The sequence below is a fragment of the Megascapheus bottae genome, chromosome X, assembly GCF_031878675.1.
Source record: "Megascapheus bottae isolate mThoBot1 chromosome X, mThoBot2.hap1, whole genome shotgun sequence".
Lineage (NCBI taxonomy): Eukaryota > Metazoa > Chordata > Mammalia > Rodentia > Geomyidae > Megascapheus > Megascapheus bottae.
The window spans coordinates 26,038,707-26,044,406 of record NC_143547.1 but is presented as its reverse complement, the minus strand read 5'-3'; positions in this window follow the sequence as shown (position 1 = coordinate 26,044,406).

The window sequence follows — 5,700 nt, the reverse complement described above, 5'->3', positions numbered from 1 at the left end:
AACACTAAAAAGCTAAAGTAATGGCAAAGCTTTATAACCTACACTGACATTTGTCATTATGTAAATGGAGCGAAGGATTCAAATGTAATTCCTAAGTCTAGAGCTTTTTATGTGGTCCTGGGGATGGAACCCCAGGCCTTGCACATGCAAAGTAAGTTCCCAATCACTAATCTACTCCCCTAGTCCCAAATATTATATGTTAAGTATTTTTAGGCTAGCATTTGTGTGCTCACAACCCCTGATTATGACTCTAGGAGATATTGCACAACCACTGATAAAATTTTACAAAGTTGTGTCATGAAGTTCCAGTGTTAATGGTTGCCCTGGGGGTGGGGAGAGTTCTGTCTTATACAAAAGTCCCTGGAAATAGATGCTGACATACACTTTGTATATAAGTGAATTTTTCAGGCAATGGTTCCAGAAGAAGCCAGTAGGTAAGTGGAAGAAATAGGACAATGAAGAAGAAAGAACCATATCCCTACCCTACAGGGGAGCTCTGGAGAGTAGGTTAGATCTCAAGTTTCTCCCAACTCAGAGTATATTCTATTCTTGTCAGTCACTTTCTAATGGCTGCTCAGACAGTAGAAGGGATAAGAATGTGAAGGTTGTAAAGACATCAACACATCCAGCTCTCTACCTCTTTCAGCAAATCCCTGTAGTTGTAGGATAGTCTCAGGGTAGTCTCATGAGTGAGTCCCAAGTGTAGACTGTTGGTGGCAAAAACACACCACCGCCAGAAGATGTGCATAAGGCATAATCAAATGAGATGGAGAAACCAGAGCAGCTTACCTAAACCATTTATCACATATTTGGGTCTAGACTCATGGCACAGAGGAACAGGGAAAGAAGTAAGTTCAGGAATGCTTGACCATGCTCAGAATGGCACAGAACTGGTGGCTGTGCCAATCATGTCCTCACCAAAAGATAAGGGTTAATTATCCCTTTTCATTCTGTTCCCATCACTACCTCCTATTCTACGCTACCTGCTATCTTACCTGTGCCACAGCAGCGAACTCCCAAAGGAGTCGATTCTTGCTTGTTTGGTCCTTTATCCACATGGTAGTCATGGTGATTTTTACAAATCCCATGATGATGAGAACTGGAAGCACTAATTTTTTCACAACCCCCATGTACCCTCCATCTCTTCTTTTTTGCTGGACACGATGTTATGACAAAGCTGTATAGCCTTCCTCTACATCCCTTTATATTCCCTTGCTCACTAACCCCATTCCCTCTACCCAAACCCTTATAAGTTTTTACCACTTTCACTACCCTTCCAAATAGAATTTCTAGAACTGGAAATGTTAAAGTATCAACTGGTCATATGCATGCCCCTACTTGTATCCTTCAAAAGTTTCTCATCACATTTAGATAGAGTCAGCGTTCCTTCCTATAACCCTGAGCCCCAGCTCATATGGCTTCTGTTTTCCTGAAAACCTTGTTATAGTTTTGACTATAAATGTTTCTTGAAGGCTTGAGGTACAGAAGTCTTGATCTAGGTCAGGAATGTGGCCTAGTGGTAGTGTGCTCACCTAGCATGCACAAAGCCCTGGGTTTAATTCACATACACAGGAAAAGCCAGAAGTGGCACTGTGGCTCAAATGGCAGAGTGCTAGCTTTGAGCAAATGGTATCCAAGGACAGTGTCCAAGCTCTGCGTTCAAGCCACAGGACTGGCAAAAAAATAATGCTTGATCTTTGGCTGGTAGAGCTATGGAGATATGATTGGATTATGGTGGAGCTAATAACATCAGCAATAGGTTAATCCATGAGATCAGAGCAGAATGTGCTTTTGGGGGGGCCTAGTTGGAAAAATTAAGTCAATAGGGGCATGCCTCTATAAGATACATTTTTATCCTCAGACTCTTTCTTTGTCTCTGCTTCCAGTCTGCCATTTTATTCCACCATATCTTCCCCACCATGATGTTCTGCATCACTGCATGTGGATCTAGAAACAACAGGGAGAATGACAGGGGACTGAAACCTCCTAGCTGTGAAACAGAATAAATCCTTTCTCCCTTTAGTTGTTTATCTTAGGTATTCTGTTATCGGATGCAAAGCTAATAGAGTGCCTAAGCCCCTCCCCCTCAACAATCTCTGCTCCATTTTTTCTGCTCCTATTTTCCTTTCTCATCTTGGTTTCCACTTAAATGTCCTCTCCTTAGAGAGGGAGTTGTCAATAATCCTCTTATCTTCATATCTGCCTAGTCCTTCTCTAGAGTATTTGACTGATTTCTACTCAGCCCTTACTGCCAATCTCTTAATTGATTTATTGGCTTAGTGGGTGTCTTCTCTACTGCAAGCCACCACTGAACAGCTTTGGAACAGTCCCGAGAATATATAGCCATACTAGGTATGCACTATATACTTGCTTAATATGATCTCAGGCTACTGTAGAGGAAATCTATGCGTGCACCTGGATAAAGAGCTTCATAAGCTTTAATATGTAGGAAATAATTTTTGCCAGAAGGTTTGGGATGCAAGAAGATAAAGAAAATTGGTTCCTTCCCAAATTCACAGAAAAAAGTGGCCAGACATGATTAGATGCTCTATGTTTCATACAATCTACTGGTCAGAGCTCATCTAGGAATAATATGTATTTAAAATCACTACACTTTGTAATAGAAAAAGAGTCCAAGTGGATGGTATTGATAACCAATAGTCTGTAGCTTCCATACCTTTCAGGTCTATTACCAAATTTTTGTTCTACAACGTGTGTAGTGGGAACGGGGATGGTGGCTATTGTGGCTTATCATGGAACTTCTCTTATCAGTAATCTTTATTATAGCACTTGCCATCTGCTGAGACATTCTCAGAGCTACACTGTCATCCGAGGCTCCATTTATTCCATCCTCTTTCCTTCCCCTTCTCCGTTTATAGATGTAAAACCTGCCTCTTGGCCTAAACCGCTTCCCACCTACTCCTTTTGCTTCCCCTTTTCTCCTTAACTCTTTTTTCTCCTCAATACATGTCTTGCACATCCATGTCTCCCTTAACATCTGTTTCCTGGAGGAGTCAAGAAAACATAAAAACTCTACATAAAAATTCTCTCTCTCTATATATATATAGCATAGAGATGTTGGGTTCGGGAATCCTATGCAGAGTTGAAAATACCCATCCGCTTTGTTTTTTCTACATAAGTGAAAGTATGCTAATATTAATATTCTTGAAAACCTTGCAAAATTGACAGACCCTTAGCAAATCTTACCAAAAAAGAAGGGAACACATCCAAATAAACAAAATCACAGATGAGACTGGTAATATCATGACAGAAATTACCAAGATCCAGAGCATCATAAGGGAATAATTTTCAAACCTTTAGGCCAACAAATTAGAGAACCAAGAAGACCTAATCCAACTAAACAGACCTATTTCAAGCACTGAAATACAAATGGCAATAAGAGACCTTCCATCTAAGAAAAGCCCAGGGCCAGATGTATTCACAGCTGAATTCTATTAGGTGTTTAAAACAGAGCTCACACCAATACTCCTTAAGCTCTTCAATGAAATTGAAAATGAAGGCTCTTTGCCAAACTCATTCTATGAAGCCACTATAACCCTCATCCCCAAACCAGACAGAGATTCATCAAAGAAAGAGAACTATAGACCCATTTCTTTTATGAATATTGATGCAACACTTCTCAACAAAATATTGGCCAACTGTCTTCAACAACTCATCAAAAAATTATACAATATGATCAAACAGGATTCATCACAGGGAAGCAAAGCTGGTTCAACACACGCAAATCAATTAATATAATGCAACATATCAAAAGGAGCAAGGACAAAATCACATGATTGTCTCAATAGATTCCGAAAAGGTATTTGACAAGATCCAACGCCCCTTTATGCTAAAACCTCTGGAGAAACTAGAATCCATGGAACATTCCTCAGTATAATAAAAGCTGTGTATGCCAAACTTCATGGGAAAAAGCTAAAGCCATTCCCTCTAAAATCAGGAATGAGACAAGGATGCCCACTCTCTCCACTCCTCTTTAGCATAGTATTAGAATTCCTAGCCAAAGCAATAAGGCAAGAAAGCAAGCATAAAGGGGATCCAAATAGGGAAAGAGGAAGTGAAACTCTCCCTCTTTGCAGATGACATGATTCTGTATTTAAAGAACCCTACAGACTCCACTCCCAAGTTCCTTGAGCTGATTCAAAACTTTGGCAAGGTAGCAGGGTATAAAATTTACCCTCAAAAATCAACCGCCTTCCTATATGCCAACAGTGAGAGGAATGAGGCAACAATCAGGAAAGCAATTCCTTTTGCAATAGCCTCAAAGAAAATAAAGTACCTAGGAATTACCTTAACTAAGAATGTAAATGAACTTTTTGATTAAAACTTTAAAACCCTAAAGAAGGAAAAGCAGAACAGAGGAAATGGAAAAAACTCCCATGCTCCTGGATTGGAAGAATCAACCTTGTGAAAATGACAATCTTGCCAAGGGCTATATACAAATTCAACGCAATACCCATCAATATCCCAATGTCATTCTTTAAAGAAATAGAAGAGACAATCCAAAATTTCATATGGAATAATAAAAGACCCCATATAGCAAAAACAATTCTTAGCAGAAAGAACAACGCAGGAGGAATTTCAATACCAAACTTTAAACTCTATTACAGAGCTATAGTGATCAAAACAGCTTGGTACTGGCACAAGAACAGGCCCGAAGACAAATGGAATAGAACTGAGGGCTCAAATATTAAACCACAGACCTAGGGACACCTAATCTTAGATAAGGTAGCAATAAAAAATAGAATGGAAAAAAGACAACCTCTTCAAAAAATGGTGCTGGCAGAACTGGTTAAGCAGCTGCAGAAAACTAAAGTTGGATCCTTCTTTGTCACCCTGCACTAGGATTAACTCCAAATGGATCAAAGACCTGGAGGTAAAAGCCGATACATTGAAAACTTTACAAGAAGGAATAGGAGATACACTAGGTCTCCTTGGCACAGGTCGAAACTTTCTTAATAAGGACCAAGAAACACAACAAGTCAGAGAAAGGCTGGATAAGTGGGACTGCATTAAACTGCAGAGCTTCTGTATGGCAAAGGACTTAGCTAGCAAATTAACTAGAAAGCCTACAGAGTGGGAGCAGATCTTCACTAACCATACAACAGACAAAGGCCTCATATCTAAAATATATCAACAGCTCCAAAAATTGAATCACTCCAAAACTAATCTCCAAAGAAACAACCATCCCATTAAAAAATGGGACAAAGACCTAAAGAGAGTCTTCTCTGAAGAAGAAATAAAAATGGCCTATAGGCACATGAAGAAATGTTTGACATCTCTGGTCATAAAAGAAATGCAAATCAAAACAACTCTAAGATTCCACCTCACTCCAGGTAGAATGGCCAGGATCAAGAAATCTAAAAAAACAGATGCTGGAGGGGATGGTGCCAGGAGGGATCACTGTTGGTGGGAGTGTAAACTCGTTCAACCACTATGGAAAGCAGTAAGGCAGTTCCTCAGACGACTAAGCAAAGAACTCCCCTGTGACCCAGCAATTCCACTACTTGGCATTTACCCAATCATCCAGAAACAAGGACAGACTAAATCCACTAGTACAACGATGTTCATTGCAGCACTATTTACCATAGCAAAGATATGGAACCAACTCAGATGTTCCTCAGTTGATGAGTGGATCAACAAGATGTGGTATTTATATACAATGGAATTCTATCCTGCTGT